This window comes from Lepisosteus platostomus, assembly GCF_059453375.1.
Source record: "Lepisosteus platostomus isolate fLepPlt1 chromosome 5 unlocalized genomic scaffold, fLepPlt1.hap1 SUPER_5_unloc_3, whole genome shotgun sequence".
Classification (NCBI taxonomy): Eukaryota; Metazoa; Chordata; class Actinopteri; order Semionotiformes; family Lepisosteidae; genus Lepisosteus; species Lepisosteus platostomus.
This window is the reverse complement of record NW_028291473.1, coordinates 395,715-407,980: the sequence shown is the minus strand read 5'-3', so window position 1 is coordinate 407,980 and position 12,266 is coordinate 395,715. Positions and strand designations below refer to the sequence as shown.

The following is a 12,266-nucleotide window of genomic DNA, read 5'->3' as shown; positions in this document are numbered from 1 at the left end:
TCAATGTTGTGATCCTTTTCCCCCAGTGTCACCCAAATTGATACACTGTGCTTTGGCAATTCTTCAGGCGATATTGTTTAGAGGAGCTCAGTTGAATTAGTTTGCGTATATAAAGTATTTATTTTCCCTTTAATCCTTTAAAACATATGACATTTTCAAAACATTGTATCTTTCTTCCTACTAATTGTAGCGGCAATGCTTGTTAATAAGACAGAATTAAGTGTTGCTGTGCTTTCCCAAATGAGGCCCCATCTCTCTCTTCATCTCTGTGGTGCAGCCACAGAGAAGCTATTCAGGCAGGCTGATTTAAAGATGTTTTCTTTTGATAAGGGACAGCTCCCAAATGGGAATGCATTTAGCTTAGCCTGGCTATCATGATCAATGGGCATCCATTGGCGCCTATCTGTCTAGGGAGTGCCAGATGGACATCTGGACTGCATTCCTAAGTGTCAGGAGTAAGTGACTCATATCTCACCTTGATCAACCAATCAGGGACTGGTAGGGCAGAGTAACCCACGTGGGTCTCTGATGCCCATGAAACTTTCATCCAATAAACGAGCTGAAGTTCCTCCAGGTAAAAACAGGCAACACAAAGCTCCAAGACTATTCTAAAGGGAATTCAAAGGAGAATTCCAGGGCTGTGAGATAATTCCAGGGCGGGACGGCCTAGGAGCAGAAAGGCTCCCAAGGGCAGAACATTCTCGCAGCGCGCCTCCTGACCATCCTGAGACTCAGCCTGGACAACCACGGAACGGCCAGTGTGTCCGAGTGCCAGAACTTTGCTTTGTTCTAAGTGTCGAGAGCGGAGGTAGCCAGAGAGTAACCAAAGGATCCACCCGAGGTTAGCACCAGCAGCAAGCCTCGTGAACAGGTCGGAACTGTGGACAGCTGAATCACTATTCAGAACTATCGCTTCATCAGGAACGAACTGGTCTTCTTCCTGACTTGCTGGGACCCACAGTCATCTTTTCTCCTGTGCACAAACTTCGCTAGTTTCAGCCAAAACTAACTAGCCGGTCTTCAGAGAGCATCAGCAGCGCAACGTCTCAAGCCACACAGCACAGCCATGCACGGAGCCATTGAGCCCGCAAGAGACCTAAATCCCCAGAGATTGGATGAGTATTCCACTTCACTGCATTACTGCTCGATAATTCAATTGTTATCCCAACCAGTTGATATCAATTTAATTCCTAAGAGTTATGTTCTTGTTTTGAGTATCTAATGTAGAAGTTTTAAACAAGTTCAATTACGATTCTAAATGAATGATATACTGAACGTATGTCCTCTTGATATGTGTAACTGTAACTGAATGAATATATATCTTTTGTATTCTGATAACCTTTACGAAAAGATCTGTTAAGTTTACATGCATATTCCATATATTGATAAATGTATCCTCGTGTATTAGTACCTGTGTGTGCGTTTTTTGAGTTATATCGCATGGTTGGATTCTAAGACCATTAAAAGAATCAATTTTGTGATTTACTGCCACAATTAATAATTGTCCCAGTAAATGCCCAAACCCCTACAGAACTGGTGCCTCGTGAGAGCACACTACAACAGTGTGTGATCTCCTGTCCCAGCCTGAGGAGCAGACAGCGAGCCTGTCTCTCAATAATAATAATACAGTGTGTCATTTCCTGCCCCAACCAGAGGAACAGACAGTGAGCATGTCTCTCAACAATAATATGAATAAACTGTGTGATCTCCTGTCCCAGCCTGAGGAACAGTCAGCCCGTCTCTCAATAATAATCCTAATAATAATAAGTTTTCCTATCAGTTTTCCTATTCACCACCACACCCCCGTCTCATCCTACTTAAGCACATGTCTTTCCCTACCTCCTTGCTCAGTATTGGTTTCCCTTTCGAGCTTCCTGGTTGCCCTACTCCTTCTTCTACCTAGTGTTCTTCTTGGCTTTCCGTTTACGGTTTTTCCCCTTTTGACTACAGCTTTTCGGATCACGGCTTGGCTTCGTTACTCACGCTCTGTTTTGGATCTCTGGCTACCCCTGGACTATCGGATTACTCTATTGTCTACGATTTCGGATCACGCTTTGACTTCGGTAACTCGTTCCCTTTTGGATCTCTGGCTTCCCCTGGACTCTCGGCTCGTTCCTTCGACTACGGCTTTCTTTGGATCACGGCTTGGCTTTGTCAGCTCCTGCAAGTGGGTTCTCTCACTGGTTTCGGTTTCTCTTACCGAATCCGTAACATATACGATGTGTGATCTCCTGTCCCAACCTGAGGATCAGACAGGAGTGAGCCAGTCTCTCAATAATAATAATACAGTGTGTGACTTCCTTTCCCAGCCTGAGGAAAAGACAGTGAGCCTGTCTCTCAATAATAATAATACAGTGTGTGTCTTCCTGTCCCAGCCTGAGGAGCAGACAGCGAGCCTGTCTCTCAATAATAATAATACAGTGTGTGACCTCCTGTCCCAGCCTGAGGAGCAGACAGCGAGCCTGTCTCTCAATAATAATAATACAGTGTGTCATTTCCTGTCCCAGCCTGAGGAACAGACAGTGATCCTGTCTCTCAATAATAATAGAACAGTGTGTGATCTCAAGTCCCAGCCAGAGGAACAGACAGTGAGCCTGTATCTCAATAATAATAATAATAATAATAATAATAATAATAATAATAATACAGTGTGTGATCTCCTGTCCCAGCCTGGGGAACACTGAGCCTGTCTCTCAAAACTAATAATACAGTGTGTCATTTCCTGCCCCCGCCAGAGGAATAGACAGTGAGCATGTCTCTCAACAATAATATTAATAAACTATGTGATCTCCTGTCCCAGCATGAGGAACAGACAGTGAGCTTGTCTCTCAATAATAATACAGTGTGTGATCTTCTGTCCCAGTCTGGGGAATAGAAAGTGAGCCTGTCTCTCAGTTATAATAATATAGTATGTGATCCACTGTCCCAGCCTGAGGAACAGACAGGAGTGAGCCCGTCTCTCAATAATAATACAGTGTGTGATCTCTTGTCCCAACCTGAGGAACAGACAGGAGTGAGCCAGTCTCTCAATAATAATAAAGCAGATTATGATCTCCTGTCCCAGCCTGAGGAACAGACAGTGAGTCTGTCTCTCAAAAATAATAATACAGTGTGTGACCTCCTCTCCCAGTCAGGCGAGTCAGGCGCCATGGCTTTCGATTGCAGCCACACCACCCTTAATGTGCCCGATCTTGTCTGATGTCGGAAGCTAAGCATGGTTGGGCCTGGTTAGTACTTGGGTGAGAGACCACCTGGGAATACCAGGTGCTGCAAGCTCTTACTCTCTCAGCCAGCAGAGGTTGCCATTGGTGCCGTAGACTTTGGGAGGAAAATTTGGAGGATGGAAAGTTGATCTATAGCCTCAGCTCTAGAGGTGTTTTGTTGCTATGGCATGTGTGTGACCCATATAAAAAAAAACCCGTTTGTAAAACGAATATCGAAGCTGCCTCTAAATCTGCAAATGAAGATGAGTCGATAAACCACTTGTTTTTCGTATAACTATACATATATTCATTTATTACTGATTTCATTCATTGAGCACAGATCCAATAGAGGTACAGCCATTCACTGTTTGACATGTCTGCACTGGTACAGAACCTAGCAATCAGAAAACGGGTGAAACTGCCTTGAGAATTAGCATACAGTACCGAGGCCCCCATGACCAAATAAAGGCTAACCTCGATAATCAGCCTAAATAATGCAGACTACAGCAAAACGACTGACTTTGAAAAGGGAATGAATGTCCGGAAGGAGTAGTGTAACCAGCTTGAAATGCTTCTCCGGACCTCTAACTAAAAGAAACCGGGAACCAGCAGTGGCATCGACTCCTTTCGAACTGGGATCCTATCGCAGCTCGTGGTGTTGTAACTCTTCCGTATCTGATATTGGACCAAGCACATCAGGGGAGAGCGTGAACGCAGTCCCCCACTACCAGAAATTATGCAGTCGAGATTCCCACATTTGGGGAATTCGCAGGGGTCAGCACAGCAATGGCCGAGTCTCGCTCTGGGTGAACCGATTTCGATTTTTAAGAACTTTATTTTCTTTTCACAAAAAAATACAGGACATCACAAATTAGAAAGCTTTACATTAATATACATATTTAAAACAGTATATATGATCACATCTCATTACATTTTGACACGGTACCAGTTACATAGCAACAATATATTTTTTGCTGGTGCAAATCACATTCTTTACTTAAACATGATAATGTTTTTCACAGTTTCTTGAGATATTGACCTATGCTCTCTATTTCCCCCAGATTTTCTGCTTCCTCCCTCCCTTCTCTCCACAGATCTCTGAGGTAATAGTTCTCTCGGGTGATGAACAGGGCCAGGCTACCTGCTGCCTTGACTGGGACCTCGATGCCTTTGAACAGCCCCATGTTCCTCACTCTCCACAGGGCGTCTTTCCCACTGTTCACCACGGCCCAGATCCTGTCAAACTTCCTCCTGACGTGTTTGACGAAAGCAGCGGTCAGGGTAAATTGGGGCGAGAGAGCTTGCAACCAATCTTCAAACTGTGCCCAGAAGGCCTTAGCAAAAAGCAGGACCACAGGAGATGGGTCACAGTCTCCTCCTCGCCGCAGCCCACCCTAACGCAGCGAGGGCTGGGGGTGAGGCCCCTACGGTTCAAGAAAGTTCGTACCTGTAAGCACTGGTGGACGACACTCCAGGCTAAATCTCTGTGAATGTTACACAGAAACTTAGAGGATGTGTGTTTCCACACCTTCCTTGTTTGGGCTGATGTTAAAATGCCCACAGGGGTGTAACGAAATCTTCCAGTTTTTGGACGCTGACATCTCGGAGGGGAATATGGCCAATTGGGCGAGATCTTAGAAAACTTTTAACTGTCCCATAAATTGCGGGGCATGTGTCAGAGAGTGGGACATCCAGCTTGGGTCTGACAGCCCACACTCTGAACACCTCCCTACCTACCCAGAGCCTGGAAAAATAAGTCCAGGTACGCACAGCACAGAGGCCAGGAAAATGGACAGCAGCTTCGTAGCAACATCTGGGACAGACTTCCCCCCTGAGGGTAGCGGCCTGTACAGTATTTCCTTTCTGAGTCTTTCCTGCTTCCCACCCCATAGAAATTGAAACATCAATCTCCTCAGCACCGCCGCAACACGGTGTGGGATTGGGAAGGTAGAAGCCAGAAAATTCAAGACAGGCAAGAGCTCAGCTTTGATGACCAGCACCTTCCCTGTCTAGTGAGGTCTCGGTCCTTCCATTGCATCAGTTTTTTGTTTAAGATTGGCAATTTGTTCTGCCAATTTACTGTTCCCATCTCTTCTCCAAAATACACCCCCAGGACCTTAATTCTCTTCTCTTGCAGCCTGAGATCATGTCCTTCTTTTGGCTCCCTCCAGTTCTGATAAAAAATCTCACTCTTAGATTTGTTAATTTTTGCAGAGGAAGCCAAAGAGAAACGATCACAGCACTGCAGAGCTCTGCTAATTGAGGCATTGCCAGAGAGGAGCAGGGTGACATCATCCATGTATAGAGATGTCTTTACCTCTCCTGCCCCACTTCCAGGCACTGGTATACCATTAATGGCCTGATCCTGGCGCAAGGCACAGGCTAAGGGCTCCATAGCCAAAACGAATAACAAGGGGGGTAATGGGCAGCCCTGCCTCACCCCTGAACAGACTTCAAAGGGGCCTGATCTATTGCCATAAACCATTACTCTGCTGTTGCTACCTGTGTACAGCAGGTTAATCCACTTTCTCATGATGGGGCCAAACTTCATGTGCTCAAGTACCGATGTTAAGTACTGCCGGTTTAGGCGGTCAAAGGCCTTTTCTAGGTCTACACCTAAAATGCACAGAGGGAGGGAGCGATCCTCTGAGTACAGACAGACATCCCTCAACAAGGCCAGGTTGTCGCTCATCAGGCATCCTGCTATCCCACAAGTCTGTTCTTTCCCTACCAGTGAGGCCACTACATTTTGTAGGAGCAGGAAAAGGGCTTTGGACAGGATCTTAGTGTCCATGCCTAACAGGTTGAAGGGTCTCCAGTTCTTTATGTCATTCTTTGCTCCTTTCTTAAACAAGAGAGAGATAGTGCCTTCTCTTAAGGAGTCAGGCAGCAATTCTGTCTTATAGCTTTCCTCGAATAGGAGCAGTAGCGGATCCTGAAGCAGATCCCAAAAGGTGCAGTAAAAGTCTTTAGGGAGCCCGTCAGCACCCGGAGTTTTCCCCTTTTGTAAGCTCTCCATAGCCTGTCTCAGCATTTCTACTGTCAAATTCCTCTCAAGTACTTCCTTATCTTCTTCACTCAAAACGTTTTCTAACTTTGATTTAAAAAAATGAATTTCTTCATCCTTTACCTCTGTAGAGCTGTACAGTCTTGAGTAGAAGGCCTCGGTGCAGGAGAGGATAGCACTCGGCTCTGTTCTCTCTCGTCCCTCCTCATCAACTACACTTTCCATGACAGACTTGGAGCCTACCACTTTCCTGAAAAAGAAGCGAGTACACTTCTCATTTTCTTCCAAGAACTGCACTCTGCTTCTTAACAGCACTCCTCGACTACTTTCTTTCGCTATGCTCCGGATGTCCTTTTTTAAGAGGGTGATATCCTCGAGCACATCGAAGCCACTGTGCAGCATCGTGTAGAGACGCTGCAGCTGCCTCTGTTTCCTGGCTAGCACTCCTCTCCGTCTGGCAGCAGCCTTCCTTCCCTCAGCCATGAAAAAGGCCTTTGTCCTCACCTTCACCTCCTCCCACCACTCTCCTACTGACCCATACAGACACTGCAAGGACAGCCACTGTGATAGTTTCTCCTTGTAGCGGGATACTACCCCCTCGTTCTCTAGCAGCTTTGTGTTGAGTTTCCAGAGGCCTGGGCCAAAGACAGTCCCGCCCTTGAGTTCCACTCTACACCCTAAAGTAGGCTGGGCAAACGATTTTTAAAATTTTTAAAAAAGAAATAAAAAACGAGATATAATGATGTGTTCCTGCTCAACTTAGACATTGCATGACTTTAAAACCTATAAAAATGGGTTTCGAGAGTTAAAAACCACTTTTTATGCGCGAAAAATGGGTGATTTTTCTTCCTCGTGATCAGCTCAGAATCTCTGTGTACGCTGTAAGGTTTTTACTTCTTAATTAAACGTTTAAAATTCACGAATTTCATAAAGACAACACTCGTTTCGAAGAGAAAAAATCCCATTCTTTTCTCTTCCTGTTGTGTGAAACTCATCAGCAGGTCTTTTTTTCCCAATCAGAGGCTCTGAAAATAGCGTACCGCCCACTGCGCTCCGTCAGAGAGGGGCGCGGCACAGAGAGAGGGAGGAGGCGCGGAGCTCAGCAGCACAGAATGAACGTTCTACTGCCTGGAGCGCTTATGGCAGCGATCGCGTCTGCATTTATAACTTAGTTTTTAAAATTAATCAAGCAATATGAAGCATCTCTTTTTACTTTTAAGTAACTTAATTATCAAGCACAGCTTTCTCACCACCTAGACTACTTTTTGATACCATCCTTAGACAAAGCAGAAACTTCTTGTTCTGTCTAATGACATTACAATTGGAAAGATTACAGATTACATTCGTCTTTATTTTTGTTATGTTATACATTTTAGAAACGTTTCATCCATACAAACACCACAAAACTATTCTCGATTGTATTTCTGAATGGTATGTTACACTTAGTTCACTGTTTTAATTACAATCAATATTAAATTTAGCACTGTAATAAGTTGTTGCACTTTCCCCCGCATCTTGTAAAAATATATTTTCATTGTTCAAATATACATTAAATCTGACTAATAAGTCATATATCATATAATAAGTTAAATACAAAACTGAAGAAGAAATAGGGTTAAATATAATTCAAAATATTTTGCTAACAATGTTAACTGTTTATAAATTATAAATTGTATTAACTAAAGAGTAGGATGGCACAGTTGTTAGTATGCTTTTTGTTTTGTTTCTTTTTCATAAATACAACAGTAGTACTTGATGTCTCAGCGCCTTTCAAAATTAAATTATGCATGCAAACCTGTGAACTAGAAAGATAACTAAGATATCCATCCATTTATAATGGTGGCAAAGTGGTTAGCATTGCTATCTTGGAGCACTGGGGTCCTAGATTCAATTCCTCCCATCCTGTGTGTGTGGGGTTTGCATGTTCTCTCTGGGTTACATGGTTTTTCTCCATATGTGTGATATGACTCCCTCTCGCACTCCAAAACATACTGGTAAGTTAATTGGTTTATGGGAAAACTGGCCCTGGTGTGTGTGTGTTTGTGTCTGTCTGTCCTGTGATGGACTGGCGCTATGTCCAGGGTGTATTCTGCCTTGTGTCCTTTGCTTAATGGGATAGGCTCCAAATCCTCTGTACTGGATAAAGAGATTAGAAATAGATGGAACTATACACAGTGTTAGAAACCCACTATGAAATGGCAGCATCTCACTGAGAATAAAATATTTTATAGTGCTGGCCTTTCACCTCTCATGCACATCAGTATCCATACCTAGTTATTTAAACAAATTACCTCTAATTAAAAACATCTTAATATGCTGGCTCTGTGGATCCGCATCAGCTATGTTTGCCAATTCCTTCAATTCATGTGCATCCAACACACAGTTCAATACTAGTAACTGCACAAAATCTAAAATACAATCCTCATTTCAGTATCTATGTAAACATACAGTCTGTTAACTTCATCCTCTTCATCAAAAGTATGCCTAACCCCATTAGGAAGTGTTCCTGTTATCAGTGTATTCCTTAGCTTTCCCAAAATTATCTTCTTCTTACCAACATCTCTAGTCTTTTATCCTGCAATAACTCAGCCAACACTTAAATCCCCAAAAGCTGCTTGTGTTAATTTCTTTAAATCACAAATATCATGTGTAAATACTGGCCATTTAATACTCTGCATTGTGGGATAATAGTTTATTTTAAAGGGAACTAGAGAAATTAAGAAAGGCTTTTTTTCCTAGAATTAATAAATGCACATCCTGTTCACTGGGGAAATTAAATCCACACTGAGCAATCTTCAATATGTTCAGAATATGACAGCAAGAATCCTATCAGGGATGCATTACACCTGTTTTCAAGTCCTTGCACTGGTTACCTATCAGGTTTCGAGTCAACTTCAAATTCCTCATCCTCATTCTGTACCTACAGTATATGGCTTATTATCTGTCTACTCCCCCACCTTTGTCCTTTTGACTCTGGTCTTCTAGCTGTCCTCAAGAACATCTACATTCTGTGGGTGACAGGGTCTTCTCTAGCTGCACCCCAGAGCTCTCAATTTGTATTCCCAGTGATATCAGTCACGTACCCTGAGTGCATTTAAATCTAACCTCAGAACCTTTCTTTTCAGAAGACTTAGTGTCTGTATCTGCTTCATTTTCTAATTTTGGTAGCACCTCTAACTGCTTGTCTTTCTTATATGTATTTACTTTGTAATCTGAGGTCCTTTTATCTGTTTTTACATCTACTGTATTGCTTTGAGATGCCACCTTTAATGGTAATATATAAAATAAAGTTTTTTTATTATTGTTATAGGGAAACATGATCAGATTTTCCCTGGTTCAGAAAAAAAGATCTAAAGTATACTAGTTTGTCACTCTTCTCATTCCCTTTGCTAAATGACTTTTCATACTAATCTGATCAATCTAACTGCCAGTTTTCTGTGCTTTCTCTATCCTGCTAGATTTGCAATTATTCTGAAAATTTTCATCTTGAAATAACTCAATTCTAAATACCCTTTTCACTGTTAACATCTTATAGCAACTCTGCGACAAAATATACACTTAGCTCAACCTGACAGTTCATCCTGCTACCAACATTAAATAAAACGAATCTTAAGATTTCTATATTTATGTCTTTATTTAGTGGTTTCATTAGTGACAAAGGCTAAACTTTCTTGGAAAAATGTCTTTTATGTGTTGCGGAAAAAACTGACTTGCTTTAACAAAATATGTTTACAAGTCCTTTCACCTGGCAGTTTACCTAAATGCCCAACTATCTGAGAAGCCCTCCATGAAACCATAGTTGCTATTAATTTATTTAGGGCTCACTGACAGAATTGCTGTTTTTTATGCATGCTAATTTCTGATTCCTCACTCTGTTTCATGTTTATAGATAAGACTATTGATCGCGAAGGGAAATTGATGTACATGTTTACATGTTCTTTTGTAACATACACCTTTTTGTGATTTTTCTGTATATCTAAGCAAGTGTTCCTGCATCCCTCTTCTGTACTATAGGCATGGCTTTTATTCTGTTTGCTCCATTTCTAAAACGTTTTGCTCATGTGCATTTTTGTATTTTTTTACACCTCTAGCACTTTCACGTCCTGAATTTTCATTTGCCTTAATTTGTAGAATGAATTTGAGTTTTAGCCTTAAAAATCTTAAGTTTTCACTATCTTTTGTTTCTTGTCCTACAACTGTTATTATTGATCACCATGACTTCATTCAGCCTTTCCTGAACGTCTATGACAGGCAGAGAGAGTGCTGTTTCTGGTGCGATCTTTTGCAGCTGACATTTCACTGTTTTAAACGAACAAGAAATTAGATTGATCATAAATCACTTATTCTCTATAAATACAGCGTAATTGCCCTCCGAAAATCCTCTTTTTCTTGTTCGTTTTAGAGACCTTGATCGAAACTGATTTTAGATGTCAGAAAGGATTTATTTTCTCTGTATTTCCTACATTGCTTTGTCGAGATTTTAACTTTATATTTAGGCTCAGATTTCAACTATAAATCGTACACTAATTAAAAGCAGTAAATACTGATGTTTTGCTCCCTCTTACCACAAAAATATATATGTTTTGTAGCTGGGATGAACGTTATTTCGTATGCGTAGCTACTGCGATTTGGACACGAAGCGGTTAAAGATGGCGGCAAATCAGGCACCCAAAGAGGGGGGGGGGGGCGTCTTCTCGCCTCCATAACTAAAATGCCAAATAGGAGTGGCTTAAGCGACATACGCAGTCGTGTAACTGACAGTTTGAGGTAGCCTATCGTGTAAATTTCGCTTTGTTGCTGATAGGTTAAGCTTTCGAAACTCTGCCCCAAAGTCATGTGACTGATTTTTCGCCCTGTTTCGTTGGTTAAACGCAATGATCACAAGCACCACCATGGTTACTGGGATGTGTAGTTTTTAATTCCGTTTGAATTATAACTGTACGTACTGTCTTCATATTTGGCCAGGGCTTTAAAGAGAAGGCGCGCCAAAAAATTTCGGTGCCGTCGTCTCCGCTTTAAAGGTACCCCGTGCTGGAAGAATTTGACCTCGGAACGTTTGCCCAGCGTACCTAAAGCCTGATGATCTGAGAAGAAGACAGGCTGAAGAGTGACCCCAACAACTTTCACTCTCTCTCTGAGACAAAGCAATAGTCAATTCTGGAGCTGCTATTCCTCCCTGACCATGTATATCCTGCTGTTGTGGGATATATACATCTATATGTGTCTGAGAGTTTAAAGTCTTGAACTAAGTTTTGCAGGGCCAGTGAGCTGGAATCCAATTTTATTGGCCTTTTGGCTAAGATCAAGTTCAAGTGGCATGCCCGCAGTTCTTGTCTTTCCAAAGTTCTAGAAGGCGATCGAAGATCCTGAAGAGCGCTTGAGCTGGTATCGCCCTAGCTTGAGCCCAGGGGGTTAAGGCCAAGCAGCAGCTGAGCTGGGAGGGATCCGGCAGCAATGTTCTCCCTCTCTCTCTCTCCTCCTGCGCCTGCACCTAGCTGGGCTTTGCCCACAAGGACAAAGGCCAGGGCTCCCTCACTGCTCCTTTAGCAGCTAAACCCTCCTCTCCACAGGACCTTGCTCTCTCTCTTTCTCTCCTTTTTTCTTTTTTCTCCTTTCCAGATGGCAGACAAGAAGACACTGATCCGGTTCCACTGGACCAAGAAAACAGAGACGATGCTAACTGCGAAATCCATTTTCATTACCTTCCTAAGAGGGATCCTGCAGTTGGTGGCCGGAGATCTCTACTGCCTGCAAGACAACAAGGCAGAGAGATACATGGAGGCCTACATGGCCACGGACGCCTCATATGAAAAGGCAACGAAAATGATCAAATGAAAAAGGTAAGCACCCCGGTTTCTCTGATTTCAGGCCGGAGCCTATGAGGAAGACAAACCAGAGGACCATTAAAAGTCCTCACATACAACCCCTACGTACCAATGGAACTGGTAACAGCGTACCTAGGGAGGTATGTAACTGTGGTGGACAAACCGACGGAGATCAGGGACAGTTGTGGCGTCTGGTACAGCAAACACCTGTACCGAGTCCTCCTGAAAGAG

The 12,266-nt window shown here is 42.9% G+C and overlaps 1 pseudogene; it reads left to right on the top strand.

Moving 5' to 3' along the window:
* The first annotated feature begins 3,157 nt into the window (after window positions 1-3,157).
* LOC148638185 (5S ribosomal RNA) lies at window positions 3,158-3,276 on the top strand (annotated as a pseudogene).
* The last annotated feature ends 8,990 nt before the right edge of the window (window positions 3,277-12,266 follow it).